Source organism: Lynx rufus, unplaced genomic scaffold (genome assembly GCF_022079265.1).
Source record: "Lynx rufus isolate CCGP_SWC_20201006 ecotype Redwood Valley unplaced genomic scaffold, mLynRuf1.p SCAF_8, whole genome shotgun sequence".
Classification (NCBI taxonomy): Eukaryota; Metazoa; Chordata; class Mammalia; order Carnivora; family Felidae; genus Lynx; species Lynx rufus.
The window spans coordinates 35,877,105-35,900,820 of record NW_025814896.1 but is presented as its reverse complement, the minus strand read 5'-3'; positions in this window follow the sequence as shown (position 1 = coordinate 35,900,820).

The following is a 23,716-nucleotide window of genomic DNA, read 5'->3' as shown; positions in this document are numbered from 1 at the left end:
GTGGAGTCTTTCTCCATCCTGAAATCTGGGCTGGCCTTGTGATTTGCTTGGCCAGTGGAATGCTGTAGAAGTGATGGTGTGCTAGTTTGTAAGGAGCTATGTGTACGTCCACACTTTCTCTTGGTCCCCTACCACTGCCGTGAAAATTGCCATGGGAAGCCAGACTATCTGGTTGAAAAACATAACATGGATGAGAACTTAGTAGTCTTAGCCAAAGCCATGTTAAAACAGCTGTGTGAGGGAGCCTGGCTTAGGTTAGCAGAAGTGTCGCTACTGTTGACTGTAGCGACAAGAGTGAAATCAGCTGAGATCAGAACCACCTAGTTCACCTAAGATCTCATGAACAATAAAAAAAAATTTTGTTTAGCCACTAAATCTGGGGGTGGTTTTTTACACAGTACTTGCTAACTGGTACACACTGACAGCTGTCAACTTGTACCATAAGTGAATATTCAAGTTTCAAAGAATTGGGAATTTTTCTTTTATTTTTTTAATTTTTTTTAACGTTTATTTATTTTTGAGACAGAGAGAGACAGAGCATGAACGGGGGAGGCTCAGAGAGAGGGAGACACAGAATCTGAAACAAGCTCCAGGCTCTGAGCCGTCAGCACAGAGCCCGACGCGGGGCTCGAACTCACGGACCGCGAGATCATGACCTGAACCAAAGTTGGCCGCTAAACCGACTGAGCCACGCAGGTGCCCCGAATTTTTCTTTTTAATAGCATCCTTAGGAAGAAACTGTTGTATGTTCTCTAACCAATTTGCAAAGATTACATGGGAAACGTGCTTCAAAATCAGGTTTCAAAGTGACAAAATTTGAGACTTTGGGAATGAAGGCTTGTTTTTACATTGAGATTTCCTTCAAAATAATAAAAGGATAAAAGTTAGGGGGCATTAAGAAAGTTAGAGATCATAATCATGAAATCAAGATGGATCAAGTTTTCTTTGCCTGAGATAGCTATCAATTGCAAAGGAGGAAAATTACACTTTTCAGTTAACATTAATTTCTAGAGAATATGTTTATTTATACTGAAAATTCCAGGTGACCGAATGAAATTCTATTTGGGAAGAATATGATGTTTTCATTTTAAACTCTCCTTCATTTGTTATGATAATGATCTGTTTCAATAGACAATTTTTTGTATTTCCACCTAGTTCAGAGATTAACTTATTAAGATGGTTCTTACCCTAGGCATACACATGTGAGTTGAGAATTAGCCAATATCCAGCATATCTTAGACTCTAAATAGTTTGGACAGCTCTTCTAATCAGCTTCAGAGTAAAGATTTGTACAAAACAGAAGTGCATATTGCTCTTTTAAAATATATTCTCAGTTTGGGTTTGCCCCCAAGGGCTTTGATGAGAGCAGGACATTTGCCTATAATGATAATGGCCAATGTCATTTCCAGTGATGTTTGGGTTTGGTCACTTAAAGGAGCAAACACCTCCCAAATTTTCCATATAAGATTTTCATTATCGGGGCGCCTGGGTGGCGCAGTCGGTTAAGCGTCCGACTTCAGCCAGGTCACGATCTCGCGGTCCGTGAGTTCGAGCCCCGCGGCGGGCTCTGGGCTGATGGCTCAGAGCCTGGAGCATGTTTCCGATTCTGTGTCTCCCTCTCTCTCTGCCCCTCCCCCGTTCATGCTCTGTCTCTCTCTGTCCCAAAAAATAAATAAACGTTGAAAAAAAAATAATAAAAATTAAAAAAAAGATTTTCATTATCATTAAATACTCAGGGCCAAAAATAAACCAGGTGGGCTGTGAGGAACTCAGCTTATTTAAAGCAAAAGTAGGTGCAGACTTATTAGTTCCTTTTATTATTACTTCTAAATATCTAGAACAGCTTCAGGTCATGTTTACTTTCTTAGGTCAAGGAGTAGCCAAAATAATTGCACACTTCACTGGGATTTGTAATTTAGCTCTTTTTGATAAGGTTCCAAGCAAGGTTTTACCAGATTGGAATTTAGCAGCAGCATTTACTGCTACTGCCAATTAGAAACAGAGCACTATAATGTGCAAAGATTGTGTGCGGTGTGGACAGGCCCTAGGAATGGTATCAAGGTTAATTAATTTAATTTGAAAGTTTTGATGATTGTTAGAAAAATCTCAGAAGATTTCTTAGACAAGTTTTTAGGCCTCCAGGATATTCTATGATGATAATGCTGAAAAGTATTGTTGACAACATTTGGAATGAGGGTTTTAAGGAATGGTATAACAGTTTGAGTAACTGTTGACAGTTTTTCCTTGGTACATCATGCATTTTTTAAGTTCCAAGAGCATTGTAACCAGTAAAATATCAAACAATGTAAAAATATGCAGGGTAAAAACTAAAGCCTCCCTCTCCCTTGTCCCCTTATCCTGAAGTAATCATTAATTATGTAGCATATATTCCTCCAGAACCTTTCCCCTCTCTCTCTCTCTCTCTCTCTCTCTTTTTCACACACACACACACACACACACACACACCACCACCACCACCACCACCACACATACCAGAGAAGCAGTGTAAATACTGCTGAGATATTTTTGTAGAGAAATAGGGATGGATAGATTACATGCATTTTTATATTTTTTTAAATGGGATCTCTCTCTATATATAGTTCTGCAATTTGCTTTTACAGTTACTAAATTTCATGGGCCTTTCCCATGACAGTCCTTATAAATATTATTCTCAAAAAATCTGTATAAAAATCTATAACATGGTTGTGAAATTTAAATATAGCCTTTCTGGTGAACATTTAAATTCTTTCTAATTACTTGATATCAAACCATGATACGATAAATGATTTATACATATTTTTTGTACAAGTACAGGTATTTCTGAAATACAGATTACTGGATGAAGTACTGTTGGGTCAAAGGATTTTAAATATTGAAGTTACCCTCTTAAAAAAGAAGGAGAAAAAGCCCTGTATAAACTTACTCTTATCATGGTTCAGGTGGTCAATCAGAGTTCCTTCTTCCTGTCAATATTAAAGACTACTTTTTATTTCAGCCAATTTGATTTTTTTTTAATTTTTTTTTCAACGTTTATTTATTTTTGGGACAGAGAGAGACAGAGCATGAACGGGGGAGGGGCAGAGAGAGAGGGAGACACAGAATCGGAAACATGCTCCAGGCTCTGAGCCATCAGCCCAGAGCCTGACGCGGGGCTCGAACTCACGGACCGCGAGATCGTGACCTGGCTGAAGTCGGACGCTTAACCGACTGCGCCACCCAGGCGCCCCCAATTTGATTTTTTTAAACCAGATAAAGTTATTCCCTATTTGCTGGTGAAAAGAAACATTCTTTTATAGTATATAAGTTGTTTTTATTTCTTTTTTTTTTTGTGAGTTACTTTCAATAATCAGTTCATCATCCTTTTCTTATTGATTTGTAGGAATTCTTTGCATAGTAGAGACTATGGTAGATACTTTGGGTTGACTCCCTTAACTTTCATTCCAACCCACTGTGGCATGCAAAAAATGGAAAGGTAAAAAACAGATTTGCCAGATTTTTCTTAAACTTGGGTACTGAACGTAAGCTAGGAGCCACCAATCAGATGCACTTACAAGCTAATTTGTTCACAAGAGAGGGAAGAGGCATATCCCAGGACACTTATTTTGCAAATGTGACTTGTAGTAAAGGTGGTATGGTTTTGGAAACAATGGCTGTAGTGTCCACTTTCTAATCTGTATGCAGCTTTTTGGAACAGGCTGTCAAAAAAAAAAAAAAAAAAGGAAGAAAAAATAATTTATCTGCCAGCTGCTTTCATCTTCTCTCTCTTATTGGTCCAAGTGTTAATTGGGACCCATGCATTTCTGGATTGTGTTGCACTGTCCTCCTGGCAGTCACCCTAGGACGCTGAAGTGCATGAAAGTAAAGATGAGAGCAGCGTGCTGGGTGAGTGTGGTATATTTATTGCAAAGATGGCCTCATTACCCTACTTGGTTTTTTATTTATATACTTTTCAATGTGACTTTTGGTTCCTCCCATTAAGTGGTAGAATTTATTTCTCCATGCCTTGAATCTGAGCTGGCCTTTTAACTTGCTTTAGTCTACATAATATGACAAAAGCAATTCTGTGCCTGTTCTGAGCTTAGACTACTGGTGGCCTTGCCTGTTTCTGCTCTTTTTCTCCTTAGACCCTTGCCTCTCCATGTGAACAAACCAGGACTAGCCTGGTGGTTAATGACCCAGTTGTTCTCATTTTGTACCAGCCAACAGATGGCCAAATGCGAGAAGTAAAGCCAGCTAGTTGATCTATTGCTGGCTGCGCATGCATATTGGTGGTTGCCTAGACAAGAATAGCCATTCAACTAAGCCTTGCCTAAATTTCTGACCCATTGAATTAAGAGCTAAATATATAACAGTCGTTTTAGACTACTAAGTTTTGGGATAACTTCTAGGCATCAATAAATAAATATCTATTTTTTTAATTTTTTTTTAACATTTATTTATTTTTGAGACAGAGAGAGAATGAACGGGAGAGGGTCAGAGAGAGAGGGAGACACAGAATCTGAAACAGGCTCCAGGCTCTGAGCAGTCAGCACAGAGCCCGACGCGGGGCTCGAACTCACATACCGCGATATCGTGACCTGAGCCGAAGTCGGCCGCTTAACCGACTGAGCCACCCAGGCGCCCCTATTTTTTGCAGCAATAACTGAGTGAGCTCTCAAGTGAGTGTGTGGATCAGACTTACAGAATCAAAACTTGAAAAGGTTCATATTTTTAAAGACTCTAAGCATGGAAACTTGCTTATGACATTTGGGCTGAAAAGCATTGTTGCAAATTAGTTTTCTAATTAGTCAAGCTCCAACATAATGAGGTTTTTTAAAAAAAATATTTCTTTTAGAAGTAATATATGATACTGGAAGGCAGCCTTGATTGCTTTTTGTACTGAAAAAGTGTTAATAAAATGTTCCCTTGTTTTTCTGTACTGAAAAAAGTGTTAATAAAATGTTCCCTTGTTTTTCATTAATTATTGCTTAATTTCCTGTGCATTGGGGTGGATTGTTTTTTGTAACAATAAAGCCTGATGGAAATGTTTGCTTAGATCTGTCATCAAAAACAATGGACATATGTTACTTGTTTTATGGGCAGAGAGGTATTATTCCCCATCTCCAGGAAAAACACTCTTATGTGAAGAATTATGGTTGCTTTTATTAGCTCTAACATAGGTCTAATGGTAGCATAACTAGGAATTTGGATCATAATTGATTCAGTGTTTTAATAAAATAGTTCAGTTTCCTTTTGCTTTAGAATTATGTGATGAGGTTGGTGCTCTTGACCCCTGGCTAGAGGAGAGAAAGAGAGACAGAGTGTGTCAAGACCCAACTGAGGGCACTAAGGAGATGCCTAAAAGTGTTCTTTCTAATGAGTTCTAGTCAAGCAGTTAAAGGCAGAAGAGAAATGCTATAAGCAGTTACTTAGAAATGTTAGTATCAAAGACAAGCTCTACATTTTCACCTCCTAATAAAACAAAATATTTAAATGAATTTTATGAACTCAGCCTCAAAGATGGAACAAATCACACTGAAGTGTTGGCATGTCTTTAACTCTTGTTCCAGTTCAAGGTTTCTTAGTCGTGGCACTACTGATGTTTTGGGTCAAGCAATTCTTTGCTGTAGGGCTGTCCTGTGCATCGTTGGACGTTCCCTAGAATCCCTGGCCTTTACTGGCTTGATACCAGTGAGACAAACACACATTGTCAGGTGTCCCCTAGGACACAAAGTGCCCCTAGTTCAGAACCACTGCTCCAAATCAATATCTTTTTGTGGTCTCTAGAGTTATGTATGGCTCCTTGGGGCTGATGCAGAAAGCAATGGGAAAACCCAATAAGTGAGGCTTCAGGTTCCCCAATCCGACTTCAACCAGAGAAGCTCTAGTTTAATCTAGTAAGTCAGGTTTTATTGTAAAATTTTTCTGAAAATAAATTGATGTGAAGTCAAGTTTAAAAAATATACCTCCAGGAGCACGTGGGTGGCTCAGTTGGGTAAGTGTCTAACTCTTGGTTTTAGCTCAGGTCATGATCTCACAGTTGTGAGATAGAGCCCCGTGTGAGCCTCTGCATTGACAACACAGAGCCTGCTTGGGATTCCTGCTTGGGATGCCTCATGTGCACAGGCTCTCTTTCTAAATAAATAAACTTAAAAAAACCTCTAAATATGGAACAGTATTAGTACAATGATTCAGATATTAGCAACTAAAAATCACTTTTCTAAAAAGAGTGTTTGAAAAGCATGCAAAAGCCTGTTTATTCTAATGCTGCTGGTTATGCACCTTATGACAGACCTTTTGGCCTCTACAGTCATAACCCAAGTTTATGGCAGCAACATCATCTGCAGTCAGCATCTCCAGGGAGAAATATAGCAACCTCTTAAGAATTTGAGCCATGATTCTCATTCTTAAAAGGAATGCCTCTGGTCACAAAATTGGCTAACGGAGAGAGGATGGAGAGTTAGCAGAACCCACAACTACTACCTACTGTATGTTACTGGAAAAAACTCAAACATGCTCTCTTGTATGACTTAGAAGAATTAGAATGCTAGTTTTATAATGAAATTCAGCCTTACTTTAGCCACAAAACTCTTTTCCAAATGAAATTTTATACAGAATCTTAATACATAGAACAGATAAAAGAGAAGTTTTACAAACTGAAGCAGAAAATTATGGGCCCAGAGACTCACCCAGGCCCTTAACCTGAGCACGATGTTGGAAGATTAAGTCCCCGAAGAAGCACAGAAATGAATGATCTATATGAACATTTACACACCTATGTGATAGCTACAGTCATTATAAGGCACCTCATATGGAATGAACCGGTCAGTCTACTCTGCTACAGTTGCATACCTATAATCTCTATATGTGTATTTGAATTTCTACAAAGTTTCACAATTACTTTTTTGTGAACTTTCCTATTTCATTACATAACACATAATTGAGCAGTATCCTCAGTAGAGCACACATAATTAGTCAACCACCATTTATTTAATGCTGTGTGTATTTGAATAATAACTGATCCCTATTTGGTAATATTTTTTTCTCGTTATAAAATCAACCTTTGTTCTTTACAATCAGAGTAGCAAAACTAAAATTATTCCTGAGTGCCTGACTGCTGCTGCTGTTGTTAAGGTGTAATTTACATAAAATGAAAGATAGTTCTTGAGTGTTCGGTTCAATGAGTTTTGACAATTGGATAGGGCTGTGTAACCACCATCCAAAACTAGATATTGAACATTGTCATCACCCTAGAAATTTCTCTTGTCCCCCTTTCTAGTCAAATTCTTTCCCCAAAGCAACAACTTTTTGAATTTCATCATGACAGATTAGTTTTGATTGCTCTAGACTTCATATAAGTGGAATCATACAGTATACAGTTAACCCTTGAAAAAAGTGACTTTGAACTGCATGGGTCCACGTATATGCACATTTTGTTTTCAGTATATACAGTACAGTACTATAAACATATTTTCTCTTCTTTATGATTGTCTTAATAACATTTTTTTCTCTAGCTTCATGGCAAGAACAGGATATATAATACATATAACATACAAAATATATGTTAATTGACTGTTTATATTACCACTAAGGCTTCTGGTCAACAGGCTATTACTAGTTATGTTTTTGGGAAGTCAAAAGTTATACGTGGATTTTTGACTGTGTGTGGGTTGGTGGCCCTAACACTTGCATTGTTCAAGGGTCAACTGTATATTCTTTTGGGTTCATTTTCCCCCCTTGTTTCAATGGCTATGAAATTTATCTGTGTTGTTTCATGTATCAGTAACTGTTTCCTTTTTATTACTAAATAGTATTGCCAAGATCCATGCAACCTTAAAAACTTCTCTTCATATATGTATTTGTGTATATACAAGATGGATTTTAAGAATGTAAAATATCATATATATATACATATATGTGTGTGTATATATATATATATATATATATATATAAAATCTTCTTTATCCATTTATCAGTCAATGGACATTTGGGCTCTTTCCACAATTTGGCTATTGTTGATAGCACTACTATAAACATTGGGGTGTATGTGCTCCTTTGAAACAGCACAACTGTATCTTTTGAATAAATACCTCGTGTGAAATTGCTGTGTCGTAGGGTAGTTCTACTTTTAACTTTTTGAGGAACCTCCATACTGTTTTCCAGAGCGGCTGCATCAGTTTGCATTCCCACCAACATCTGTTGTTTCCTAAGTTGTTATTTTAGCTATTCTGACAGGTGTGAGGTGGTATCTCATTGTGGTTTTGATTTGTATTTCCCTGATGATGAGTGATGTTGAACATCTTTTCATGTGTCCATCTGGATATCTTCTTTGGAAAAGTGTTCCATGTTCATGTTTTCTGCCCGTTTCTTCATTGCATTATTTGATTTTGGGGTCAGAGAAAGACAGATATCATATGATTTCACTCGTGTAGAATTTGAGAAACACAACAGATGAATAAATATAGGGGAAGGGAAGGAAAAATAAGATAAAAAACATAGAGGGAGGCAAACCATAAGAGACTCTTAAATACAGAGAACAAACTGAGGGTTGCTGGAGGGGAGGTAGGTGGGGGTGGGTTAAATGGGTCATGGGCATTAAGGAGGGTGCTTTTGGGGATGAGCACTGGGTGTCATATGTTAGAGATGAATCACTGGGTTATATTCCTGAAGCCAAGACTACAGTGTATGTTAACTAACTTGAATTTAAATTTTAAAAAAATCAGGAAAAAAATGTAAAATCTCTACCATAGTGGGTTTTTTGAGTAATTTTCAGGTACAGTCTTCATATGACAAACACCTACTTGAAATTAATCTAGTACTGAGAAAAGGTCTTTGTTTTCTAATTTGCTTTTGTTTTCCTGAAAGCATTTTAAAATCATGATTAAAAAAAAATACAGACGGAAACCTGTCCTTGTGGCTCATTGGTGAACATTTTAGCAATTTACCACTGTCCTGTGAATATGATCATCAGCTTATAAGGCAATTACGCTGTGTAAAAATAATCAACATAAAATAAAAGAGCTAAATTCACAGCAGTTGGTCTTCAAAAGCATGTCCCTTTTGCATGACAAGAATGATGTGGGTTTAATGTGATGTGTCTAATGAGAACAATTCTACCCCCTTGAACTTCAGGGGCGAAAATTATTTTGCTTCATCGCTTGGGACTGCTATAAATTTCTTAGTGATAAAATGTGATAAAACCACATAGGTTTATAGGAACATTCTGAATGTTATTTGGGGGATAAGCACTAATCCAAACATTAATGTTGCCAATGCCCCCCCTATTAAAATGGGTCTCTAGGGTGATCTGCTATATTTCTTGGTGGCCTGCTATATTCCAGGCCCAAAGTTCACTACAAGTCAATAAAGATCAACGAGTCATGGTTAGTGATATAGATCTGTAAATTTATTACATTATTTATTTATTTATTATTTTTAAAAATTTTTAACGTTTATTTATATTTGAGACAGAGAGAGACAGAGCATGAATGGGGGAGGGTCAGAGAGAGAGGGAGACACAGAATCTGAAATAGGCTCCAGGCTCTGAGCTGTCAGCACAGAGCCCGACACAGGGCTCGAACTCACAGACCACGAGATCATGACCTGAGCCGAAGTCGGACGCCTAACCGACTGAGCCACCCAGGTGCCCCTTATTACATTTTTTAATTCACTTTTTTCCCTCTGCCCAACTACTGAGGCCTTATTGGAATAATTAAAGTAAATAAAAAGCAGAGGTCCAAGAGAAATTTAGCACATGCCACCTTTCTTTTAAAATTTCTGCTTTCTTGGTTTTCCAAGGAATCTGTGTTAACACAGTGTGTGAATGTGTGATACAAAGAAGCACACAGCCATTTTCTGCACAGCAGCGCATAAAGAGAAATTCCTGGGGAAGTAGATGGGAAAAAAATCAAACGTTGGTAAAGACAGCACAGATTTTGCAAGTTGGATGAAATTAGAGTAAGTTATTTCTAAGGCTTTCTCTCCCTCTTACAAAGTAAGATTTCTCTTCACCTTACAAAATGGAGAAACCAATAAAGGCACAGATGTCTAATTTCAATAACCAGAAATGAAACCATCAGGTACATTTTCTAAAGTTAAGTGGAACTGAAAGACAAACCACTGCATAGTCAGATTCCCATTTTTGTTTTACCCTAAGGACATATATTTAATTCATTGAATTCTTAATTATAAATTTAAAAGACACTGTTTTACTACATGTCTAAATATTTGACGGTTTCTATATAATTGTCATCTTAGCAAAAAATACTGTCCCTCCTCACAAATTCTTGATCTCTATATGTTTCTCTGTCTACCTAGATAGATAGATGATCGATGGATGGATGGATGGATAGACAGATTAGACTGATCGATCAATCAATAGATAGATAGATGCCATTTGTATTAGTTACCAAGCCATTTCAGAACCTACTGGCTTAAAATAACAATCATTTATTATTGTCCGGGGTCTACTGATGTCCTAGGTTATTCTGCTGATTAAGACCTAGGCACGGCAGGGCTCACTTGTGAGTCTCCAGTCTGGGGCGGGCCATCTAGCGTAGTTTTGGTGATCTTGGCAGTAACTTCTCACATGTCTGGACCGTGGCTCTACTGAGCCAACTCAGCTCTGATCCACATATTCCTCATCCTCCAGCATGCTGGGCACATCCATATTCTCACAGGGAAGGCAGGGAATCATGAGTGAAAGCAGAAATGCACAAATGCTTTTTTAAGCCTCTTCTTTTTTTATATCATTTTTTAAATTTCAATTTTTAATTTAAATTCTAGTCAGTAAACATATATGGTAAAATTGGTTTCAGGTATAGAATTTAGTGATTCATCACTTACATATAACACCCAGTGCTCATCACAACAAGTTCCCTCCTTAATACCCATCACCCATTTACCCCATCCCATCCACCTCCCTTCATCAACCTTCAGTTCTCTATAGTTAAGAGTCTCTTATGGGTTGCTTCTCTCTCTCTCTCTCTTTTCCCCTTCCCTTATGTTCATCTGTTTTGTTTCTTAAATTCCACATGAGTGAAATCATGTATTTGTCTTTCTCTCACTGCTTTATTTGACTTAGCATAATACATTGTATCTCTATCCATGTTGTTGCAAATGGCAAGATTTCATTCTTTTTGATGGCTGAGTAATATTCATATATATATATATATATATATATATATATGCTGCATCTTCTTTATCCATTCATCAGTGGATGGACATTTGGGCTCTTTCCATAATTTGGCTATTGTTAATAATGTTTTTCAAGCCTCTTCTTGCCCCATGTTTGCTATTTTCCAAAAGCAATTCCATGACCAAGCTTAAGGTCAGTGTGGGAAGGCATTACCAAAATGGTGGGTATAGGAGAAAGAGAGAAAAGAATCTGTGAGCCTCAGTAGAGAAACCCATTCTAACTAACTACTCTTCCCACCTTATGATTTTTTTTAAAAAAATTTAACATTTTTTATTCATTTTTGAGAGACAGAGACAGTGCACAAGTGGTGGAGGGGCAGAAAGAGAGGGAGACACAGAATCTGAAAGAGGCTTCAGGCTCCGAGCTGTCAGCACAGAGGCCAATATGGGGCTCAAACTCATGAACCGTGAGATTCATGACCTGAGCTGAAGTCAGACACAACCTACTGAGCCATCAGTCCAGGTGCCCCTTCCCACATTATAATTTTTATCGCAGCACCACTTCACACTTATCACTAGCTACCAGTAATGAAATAATAATAATATTTACTTTCCTACTTTATTTCCTGCCATTGGCTTCTCCTGTATCCCTCATTAGAGCGTCAATTCCAGTGATGCTGGGCTGGCATTGCCAGCCTGTGAGAATGAACTGTTACATTCCTGGGAATTCTGTGAACCAGTTGACATCATGGTGGTAACTTGAAATCAACCATGGCAGGATATTTGCTCCATAGAAATTGGCATAAACTACGAAGAAGATCTTTGATTTGGAGAGAGGAGCATAAGAAGCACTGATCATGTTTTCCATGAAAGCAGTGGCTTGTCTGTCTTTTTCCTCATTTCTTCAGCATATAACATAAAACCTCTCTGTATTAGCACTCAATAAATATTTATTGAATAAGAGAATGAATTGATTCATTAATAGACAAGTAAGTGAGTGAATGAATGAATGTCACATAGCCAATCAGTAGCAAATGGATCTAGATTACAGGCTTTCTGATTCTTGATCCTCTGAGGGCTCTGATAATCCTGGAACATTGAGACTCTCTACCTACCTGACACTAAAGTGGGTTCAACTTGCCCCGATGCAGCCCTCCATGTCTGTAATTATGATAACCTCCTTTTGCCCAGAACTTGACCTTATAGACATGGGTGATATAACTTGTATTCATTCAACTACTTGCAACTACCCTACCACCCCATCCTGTGCCATCATACGTGATGATGTATGTTCTACTCACCTTGCCCCTCTAGCCTGGGTAACTTCTGGATTCCTTCTAATTTATTCTCATTCTGTTGGGGCTATTTAAATTCACATTTCCACAGGAGGCTTAAGACCTAATGATCTCCTAATACATCTTGAATTCTTCCGTGCTTTCCATCTCCACGGCCACTGCCCCAGTTCCAGCCACTGTTATCTCTTGCCACGACTGTTGCAGTGCCCTCCTAACTGATCTCATCTTATCCGCTATTGCCCTCATCCATCCATTCACTACTTTGGAGCCAGAGTGATCCTGTCACACTCCTCGATGCCACCCTAACTCCCACTCACCCCCACCCACCCCACTTAGATTTCTCAGGCTTCCTCTTGTTCTTAGGATAAAGTCAGCTGTCTCTAAGATGGCCAGCAAAGCCTGCATCCCTTGACTCCTACCTACTTCTGTAGCTCTTGAATTGGGCTCTTTTTGTTCCAGTCACTGGAGCACAGGCTCATATCTTGCCCTTCTCCTCCCCTCACAGGCTTTTTGAACACGCTATTCTTTGTTTAATCCTCTTCCTCTTTGGCCCAGATTTTCCTCCTGTGATCTGGGTCCTTATATTCATCTGCTTACTGGACACCTACTTCTGGGGAAGCTTTTGGCATCTAAAAAATCGCCAAATGTCCTCCTGCTCCTCTAGTCCTAACTGTGGCTGTTTACCTCTCCCTCTGGTTACCTCTTCCACGTCCACCTTGGTTAATGGAACTGGGACTCTCTCTGTCTCCTGGGCCAGAAATCTGGCAGTCACCTTAGAGCCCTCCCTCACCATAACTTCTCAAGGCTAGTCAGTTATCAAGACCTGTCAATTTTAATTCTTTAAAAGCTCTTTACTATCTCTTCCACCACCACTGTTACTTTCTGAGTTCTGGTTCTTATCATCTCTCTCACCTAGGCTACTGCAATATTCTCCTAACATGATCCCCTTCTCCTCAAGCTTCATCCAGTCCATGCCTTACTCAGCAGTGAGAGTGATCTTTTATTGTAAATGTGGTCACATTATTCCCGTCTTTAAATTATTTTAATGATGTTTGATTGTTGCAATCATTTTATTTTTTTAAAGTTTATTTACTTTGGCGGGGGGTGGGAAGAGAGAGAGAGAGAGAGAGAGAGCAGCAGGGGCAGAGAGGGGGAGAGAGAGAATCTCCAGCAGATCTGCACTGTCAGCACAGAGCCTGATGTGGGGCTTGAACTTGTGAACTGTGAGATCATGACCTGAGCCTAAATCAAGAGTTGGACACACTTAATCCACTGAGCAGGATTCCCCATTGTTGCGATAATTTTAAAACTCTTTTATTTTTTCAGTTATAGGGAGGCAGACTTTTCACTTTTAGTAGTTTCTGGAGAAAATGGTAAACAACAGGAATTAATCATTTTTTAAATATTTGGGAGAAAATACCCATAAAACCAGTTAGACAGGGGGTGTTTTTAGAAGTCTTTGACAATCAGTTCAATTTCTTTAATTCTTACTGGTTCATTTAGCTTCTCTCTACATTGATTATGTTTGCCGTTACTCTCCTAAGAAATTGTTCATTCCACGTAGGTTTTCAAATTAATAGACATAGAGTAGTTCATAACATTCTTTTTTTTAATTTCTGTTGCATATATAGTCTTTAAACCTTATGGATTTGTGTATTTGCTAACTCCCCCCAGTCAGTCTTGCCAGACATCTATCTTTCTCACGAAGTTTTTCGAAGAGCCAGCTTTTGGGTTTGCTTAATTATTGCCATTTGCTGTTATTTCTATTGTTCACAATTTCACAGATTCCTGTCATTATTTTAATATTTCATTTGTCTTTGGATTATTGGATTTTCTCTCCTGCTATTTTTCATATTCTTTATTTCCATGTTTAGATCACTTTTTTTTTTTTTACCCTCTTTGGTTTCTTGAGGTTTCTATTAAAGCCATATATAGGGGAAGGCATGGGGGAAGGTGTGTAGAGCTTCCATGCCCTCTCTTGGGGCTCCACCCCCAGCACCTCCATGTGTTTACCAACCTAGAAGATCTCCAAATTATTTCCTTTAGGGTTTTTATGGAGGCTTCATTATATAGGGATGATTGATTAGATCATTGGCCATTGGTGATTATGTCACCTCCAGTCTCAAGTGGGGCTGAAAGTTCCAACCCTTGAATCATATGGCTGGTTCCCTTGGCAACCAGACCCCATCCTGAGGTTAGTCTGGAGCTCCCAGCCTCTGGTACTCTCATTAGATGCTTGTGATTTTGGAAATTCCAAGTGTTTTAAGGAGCTATGTGCCAGGAAATGGAGTAGGGTCCAAATACATAGTTCTTACTATGTCACAAGTGTCTCATTACCATTTATTTCTAGATGTTGCTTAATTTAGATGTATCACAGAGTAGGGAGGTGGGAGGGTATGACCTGACCTCTTAAATCCCTGAATATTGTCAAAGAAGGAATTCCTCTTGAGGCAAATTCCATGAGAACAAAGCAAAAAGATCATAAGAAATAAGACAATCTAAAATGCCACCTTCTTTCATGTGTTTAAATGTAGGTCATGTCTGTCTCAATCCTCATCCCTCATCCCAAGGGAGAAAAGAGCCTTTGAATGAAGGAAGGATGACAGGCTAGTGACTCTAATTCATTTACACATTAACTGGACTCTTTTTCTGGGAATACCACCTCGTTCTGGGTACGAATCAGAGATGAAATTTTATAAGACTTCTTTTACATTTGTTGTTAAATAAGAGAATCAAAACCTACTTTATCAAATAATATCATTAGCTATTTATCTTGATTACAGTAACCCTATCTGGTTTCATCTTATAAATGTCACATTGTTTTTCTTGCATTGAAAAAAATTAAATTAAATTATGTGCTGGTTGTCAGATCAATTTGTTTTCAGCAGTCCAGCTATTCTTTTAGATTAAATACACGGAGGCAGTTTGATCATGATATCTAATGAACTTTAAGAAATTCTTTCTAATTTGTTGTACCTGAGTCCTATTTCATTATTCTCAAAAAACAGAACACCCAAATATAACACACATGTGTGAGTGTGCATGCACACTCCCCCATAAGCATGAATTTCAAAGAAATACCATGCTTTCTATCACACTCTTTGTATACAAATAATTTATATTTTAACTATGTTCAAAAATTACAAATTAAGGAATAGAAACAGCCTATTGACTTATTATTGTGTTTTTACAATTTACCATGAAATTAATAAATTTTGCATCATGTTTTCAGTAATATGCCTTACCATACGCATCTTGTAAGATGGATATTGTGTAGAAAAACAATGTCTCATTTTTTTCTGACAGATAAGACGTGTTTGGCTGATGATTTTTTAAAATGAGGCTTGGCTTGGTCAATGGGGTCACTCAGGAGACTTTTCCATGATTTGATCTGTAGCTCTGAGATTTTGATAAAGAAAAATGTATTTAAGGCATGTAATACTGTAAGACATTTTATAACCATATTTCATTCAAAAAGGTGTATGGAAATTAGCAATATTTTGATATCCCAAAACTTTTCAGAATATATCTCTAGTTGAAAGAGTAATAAGGCTTCTAATAGTATTTGGTTATTCTTGATAAAGCCTCTTTGTTATTCTTCCCAGAAATTGAAATTTTGAACAACTGTAGTGATTGGGATAGAAATCCTTTTGCAAGGGAGTTTCAATCATGAAGTTTCAGCAAAATTGAAGAGGGGTTTGTCAAGTTCACGCCTGGTAGCTGATCATTAAAGGTTTTAATGATAGATCACAATGTGATTTTGCCATATATTTGGAAAGTTCAAATAACTGAATGCCATTGCTGTAACAAAACTCCTTCCAATCCTGTGTACTTGTTCACGAGAACAAGCTTTCACAGTGTTTATATTTATAAAACAGAAGAATAGAAATAGAATCCATGATTAGATCCATGTTCTTTGAGCAATAAATATTTGTGTTCATAAATATCTACAAATATGTAAATTGAGGAAAAAATCACATTTATCTCATTAAGAGATACACTTGCAAAAAATTGGTTTTATGTTTAATGTTTATTTATCAAAATTTATGATAGATTTATAATGCTTTTATCAATTGTAAATTACCAATAATCACAAAGTTATTCAACACAGTTTGAAACATATTAACCTTTAGGGTCTTCAAGAATCGAAAAAACCTTCAACTTACTATACGTATTTTTGGTGCTTAGAAGAATATAGAATTTTTCAAAAATAAACAAATTACCTGTGGATAAAATCATATAGGAAGACCATAATAAAAATTTGATTTCAACTAGTAAAAGAAATAATGAAAATTTTCTTTTTAAAGTTTATTTGTTTTGAGAGAGAGAGAGAGAGAGAGAGAGAGAACGAACACAAGCAGGGGAGGAGCAGTAAGAGAGGGAGAGAGAGAAAATCCCAAGCAGGCGCCACACTGCAAGTGCAGAGCCTGATGTGGGGGTTAAACTCACGAACTGTGAGATCATGACCTGAGCTGAAATCAAGAGTCAGATGCTTAATCAACTGAGCCACCCAGGTGCCCCTGTAAATTTTCTATCACTGGAGAATTTCTTCTTTTTAATGGATGATTCTAAGTTTCAAAATGCCATTTGTAGTTATATTCCTTTTGAGTACTTAAAATAAGCTGTAACAGTATTATCTCATTGGATTCACAATTTGTGAGAAGGTCTATAATTTTTCAAAATTAGTTTTGGGATATGACAGGAAAACATTTCAAGACCATTGTGTTGAAATGTCACTTCTGGAGAAACAGGTTCATGTGTGGGCAGCACCAGGGCCACACAGCATCTCAGCCATAATATAGTAGGGATGTCTTGAAAATGGTATGGACCATGGGAGAAGTCCAGATGAATATCTCAGAATAAACCTTTGTCATAGCAGCTGCCAGCACACCTAAACACTCATCTCAATTTTCAGTGCTCTTCCAATAAAACTCCAAGTTCCTGAAAGTCATGGCTCCTGCTATTAAAGAATATTATGCAAAATTTTGCCCTTTTAGTATCATAGTAGAGTATTCTATAACAAGCCTGTCTGAGGTTTACCTAATGTTCTAGGGAAGTACGTCCAATAGAACTTTCTGTGATGATGGAAGTGTTCTATATCTGAGTTGTTCAGTATGGTAGCCACTAGCCACATGTATCTATTGAACACTTGAAACATGTGCAATTAAGGAACATAATTTTTAACTTTATGTAAGTTTAATTAATTAAAAATTTTTTTAAATTTAAATCCAAGTTAGTTAACATGGATATAATGTAATGTATTTAATTTAATTTAAATCCAAGTTAGTTAACATGGATATAGTGTAATGTGTAATAATGATTTCATAAGTAGAATTTATTGATCCATCACTTATATACAACACCCAGTGCTCATCCCAAGTGCCCTCCCTAATGCCCATCATCCATTTAGCCCATCCCCCCACCCAATATCCCAATATCCTTCCAGTAACCCTTAATTTGTGCTCTGTATTTAAGAGTCTCTTATGGTTTGACTCCGTCTCTGTTTTTATCTAATTTTTGCTTCTCTTTCCCTATGTTCATCTGTTTTGTTTCTTAAATTCCACATATGAGTGAAATCTTTTGTCTTTCTCTGACTTGGTATGCTTAGCATAATACACTCTAGTTCCATCCATGTTGTTGCAAATGGCAAGATTTCATTATTTTTGATTACTGAGTTATATCCATATATATATATATATATATATATATATATATCACATCTTAAGTTTAAGTAATTTAATTTCAAATTTAAATAGCCAGATGTGACTTGGCCACCATCTTGGAAATAGCAACTCTAAGCATAATGTACCTTTGTTTGATTTACTGGTTACCAATGATTAGGGCCCAGACTTTCCAAAGTTAAATGTTAGCTTCTAAAAGATTGATAAGTGGCAAATGTTTTCTGTCCTATCCTGTAAAATAGTTTTGCTGCCCTGTAGCACATTAACCAGTTTTGTATTTAATTAACAATCTCATTTCAACATTTTTTCTTTGACTGACAATATGTGCTTCAGTATTTTGAACTCTCCTTTGAACCCATTTTACGATCCTGTTAATACTGCCATTGATGAGTTTCTGCAATTAATTGACATATTTCCTATATATTTGTGAGAAAGTATTGCTTTTGAAGTTTTTGAAAATTATATTCTGATGTTACTTCCCTCATTTACTGTTTGAATTCATCTATCCTCAGATTTTGCTCCTGGATATGATCTGGAAGTACCCACTAATTACTTAGCTCTGTTTCCAAACCCAAATCCTATTTGTATTTGCTAGAGGAAAGAATATGAATTTCAGACAGAGTGGAATAAAATCAGCTCTGCCACTTATATCACTGCATAACCTGGACAAAACTATTATGTTAAACATAATAGGAGCTACCTAATAAGGTTGCTGTGAGGAATGAATGAACATCATAGAAATAAACTCAGTATAGTGCTGAACAGTCGTCAGTGTTCAATGAAAACTAGTAGCTTCCCCTGGTTTGGTGTCTGGCCCCATCCCCTTTTTCCATATTTATTGGCATTTCCCCTGCAAGCTCTTCCACTCTGGAAGCTTTCTGCTGTCCCCACCCTTTGCTGTATGAAATTCACTGAAACGACTTGTTGTGGGTTTGTGTCCTGCCCCCCTCCCCATTCTTAGGTTAAAGTACTACACCCCCCCCCCCCGCCCCGGCAATACTTTCAAATGTGACTGTATTTGGAGATAGGGTTTTTAACAAGGTAACTAAATTAAAATGAGGCCATGAAGATGGGCCCTAATCCAACATGAGTGGTATCTTAAAAACAGGAGATTAGGGCATAGCCATGTACAGAGAGGGAAGAACATGGGAAGACACAGGGAGAAGAAGACCATTTACAAGCCCAGGAGAGAGGCCTCAGAAGAAACCAATCCTGTTGACACCTTAATCTTGGACTTCCAGCTTTCAGAACAATGAAAAAATATTTTTTTTGCTGTTGAAGCCACCCAGTCTGTAGGTGCCCCAGAAAACAAACACAGCCATTTAAAAACTGAACATCTATGATCTTTGGAATTACAGAAGTCCCTCTCAGGAAATGATTTTAATCTTCAGTTAGTGATTAACACTTCAACATGGATGAAGGCCTAACATTGAAGTGAGAAACTGGGGACAACAGACTGGGGACTTTGGTATCTAAATAGTTAATGAGGAATTACCATTTGTTTAGGGAAAGAGTCAAAGAAAGGGAGAAGGCATGTGAGTACCAAGTATATCTTTGTAACAAATATGGGCTGGCCCAGCATATCAAGTCAACAACTGATGGATTTTTGTAAGAAACTATTACATCAGTTAACTATGGCTAAGTAACAACTATTCAAAATTTGGTAGCTTAAAACAACAGCTCTTTGTAATTTCTTTCTTCTTTCTTTCTTTCTTTCTTTTTTTTTTTTTTACTTTTAATGTTTTATCTTTTGAGAGAGTGTGTGTGTGTGAGCGGGGAAGGGGAAGAGAGAGACAGGGACAGAGGATTCGAAGTGAGCTCTGCACTGACAGCAGTGAACCCAGTGTAGGGCTCAAACTCAAGAACCACGAGATCATGACCTGAGCTAAAGTCAGACGCTCAACTGACTGAGCCACACAGGTGCCCCTAGCTCTTCATTATTTCTAATGCATCTACAGATTAGCTAGTTGGTTCTGAAAATCTGGGTTGGGTCCTTCATGGCAACCTAGTCCACTGGTTAGTCAGTGTGAGCTGACTGATCTAGGATAGCTTCGACCTGGAAAATTTAGCTCTCTTTCGTATGGTCTCTCATCTTCTGACAGGTTAGCTCAGGCTTACTCTCCTGGTGGTAACCAGGATCCAAAAGTAAGAATGGAATAGAGCAAAGCCCCTTGAGGCCCATGCTCAGAACTGGTACAATATCACTTTTGCCTCATTCTATTGGCCAAAGCTAATTCCAAGGCCAGGCCAGAGCCATTAGGTGGGGAAGTCTCTTGGTGGGAAGAGTGGCAATAACAGCTTAGAAAGGAAGTGTATTTAGGAAGGGGCAGAGAGTTGGAACCATTTCTATACAGTAGCCCCCCCTTATCTGCAGTTTCATTTTTTGTGGGTTCAGTTACCTGTGATCAACCATGGGCCAGAAGTAGATGACTTTCCTTCTGACCTATCGTCAGAAGGTCAATGGTATAATGCTATGTCACAATGTCAGCATCATTAACCTTACTTCAACTCATCATGTAGGCATTTTATTGTTGAATATCATCACAAGAAGATGGGTGAGTACAATATAATAAGATATTTTGAGAGAGGCCATGTTCACATAACTTTTATTACAGTATGTTATGATTGTTAAAATTAGTTATTGCTATCAATCTCTCACTCTGTCAAATTTATAAATTAAACTTTATCACAGGTATGTATGTGTAGGAAGAAACAGAGTATACATAGGGTTCAGTACTATCTGTGGTTTCAGACATCCACCAGGGGTCTTGGAATGTACCCCTCCCCCCAGATAAGGGGGAACTGCTGCAATATGCTAAACTATAAGTCTATTTTAAATTGTATTTTGACGTTTCTGGAGCTTTTGCACTTTACTTTTGCATGAGTGCTTTCTCGGGATATCTTTATATATCTTCAGAGCAAAATGTGCATCAAAAGATGCAGAATGTGGAAAATTAACAATTACGTGGGTTGAATTCTCATTCTTTTCGATATTCACCTAATGCAAACAGTTATTTTCAGTACAAAATAATCACAAGAGACAGTTTCCGCTTTCAGGGCTTTTCCAATATTAACAAATGGGCCATGCATATTTCCAAGCATACCCTCTCTACAGGGAATATATTTGTGCACTGCCTGCTCCTACATGCTGCTCAGTACACTACCATCTCCCATCACTGTCCCTCCTCCCTCTCTCCTCAGATGTACCACCCCTCTTCCAGCACACTAACTGTTCCCTTTGAACAGCACACTCGCACCTTCTCTGAGACTTTGCACCTTCTGTTACTTAACAATGGTCACAAAGTGTTATATGAAGTAATCAGCAGTTACACAATAAAAGGTACAAATATTCAAAATCAGAAATATTCAAAATTCATACAACTGTTTTCAAATGATATGACTTCATGCCTGCAACAAATAAGTAACTCAGCTAAAAACACTAACAGCTCAGAAATCTCAGTTAAATGGATAGATACATGATTAACATATATAAGATGTATGTGCTGTGTGTGTATTAATTCCACTTCTGGTTGGACACTCCTCTCCACCAAATTTTCATAGACATTGGAAACAATTATGTATCAGTTTAGTCAGTACTATTTATTATTCAATGGTTATATTTAATTATTGAATTTTGGCCTCTTAATGCATCCCAGACTATGAGAATTTAGCTAAGTGTCTTGTTACACATGAGGTCTTGTCAATATTTCTTAAATTGCTTATATTGTCTTAGGACTGATAGTTCACATACACATATTCATGACTATTATTGCTTTAACATAAAACAAAATTGTCTCATTCTATAATTTTAATATTAATTCTACTTTTCAGATATTAAGATTCCATTGTTTGCTTTTCTCAATATATATTTATCCACCTGTTTGCCTCTATTAACACAAGGTGTTTCAACATTACCATCCTTAATGGTATCCTTAATTTTTTTTAACGTTTATTTATTTTTGAGAGAAAGTGAGTGGGGGAGGGGCAGAGAGAGAGAGGGAAACAGAATCCCAAGCAGGCTCCAAGCTATCAGCACAGAGCCTGCTGTGTGACTTGAACTCATGAACCAAGAGATCATGACCTGAGCTGAAATCAAGAATTGGACGTTTAACCAACTGAGCCACACAGGCACCTCTTTAGTAAATATCTTAATTTTAGATTAAAGGGAAAAAAATCACCTTCTCAATAGATACTAAAAATTGATAAAATATAGTACCCATTCCCCCATCCTGTCTCTTTCTCTTCCACTCCCTCTCTTTCTGTCTCTCTGTCTCTCACTCTCTCACACACACACAACTATTAACCAACTAGAAGTAGAGGAATCTGTCCTAATTTCAGAAAGGGTACTTCCAGAATAACATAATAATCATTACATGCCAGCTGTGAAGACTTTAAATTTTATTCAGTAGAACAAATTCTTACAGTCTTAGTGACCAATTTATAGCTTTATAAAGCTTTATCTATATTTCCAATTATCATAGGAAAGAGTAAGTGGTCCCTGACTCTAGTCCTAAAAGCAAGGCTAGAATGGAGGGCAAGCAGGATGAGTCTAAAGGAAACCGAGCTCCCCCCAAAACAAATAATCCAATTAAGAAATGGGCAGAAGACATGAATAGACATTTTTCCAAAGAAGACATCCAGATGGCTAATAGACACATAAAAAGATGCTCAACATCACTCATCATCAGGGAAATACAAAACCATGATGAGATATCATCTCACACCTGTCAGAATGGCTAAAATTAACAACACAAGAAAAAAACAGGTGTTGAGGATGCATTGAAAGGAGAACCCTCTTATGCTTTTGGTGGGAATGCAAACTGGTGCAGTCATTGTGGAAAACAGTATGGAGGTTCCTCAAAAAGTTAAAACTAGAACTACCCTAACATCCGGCAATTGCGCTAGTAGGTATTTACCCAAAGGATACAAAAACACTGATTTGAATGGATACATACACCCTTATGTTTATAGCAGCATTATTAATAATAGCTAAACAAAGGAAAGAGACAAAATGTCCATTAACTGATGACTGATGAATGGATAAAGAAGTTGTGGTGTGTGTGTGTGTGTGTGTGTGTGTGTGTGTGTATGTGTGTGTGTGTAGTGTAATGGAATATTATTCAGACATCAAAAAGAATGAAATCTTGCCATTTGCAACGACATGGATATGGCTAGGGAGTATTGTGCTATAAGTGAAATAAATCAGTCAGAGAAAGACAAATACCATATGATTCTACTCATATGTGGAATTTAAGAAACAAAACAAACAAACACAGGGGAGAAAAAGAGGGGGAAACCAAGAAATAGACTCTTAACCATAGAGAACAAACTGATGGTTACCAGAAAGGAGATCAGTGGGAGGATGGGTTGGACAGGTGATGAGGATTAAGGAGGGTACTTGTCATGGTGAGCACTGGGTGATGTATGGACGTGTTGAATGACTATGTTCTACACCTGAAACGAAATATTACATTGTATGTTAACTGGAATTTAAATAAAACCTTGAAAAAAAAGGTGCAATGAGGAAAATTATCCAGCAGGACAAAACAAGAGGCCTCTAGAGAAAGCAGAAATTTAGCTAAGAAGTACTTGAAAGGTGATTCAGACCTACTGAAAGAAACTATG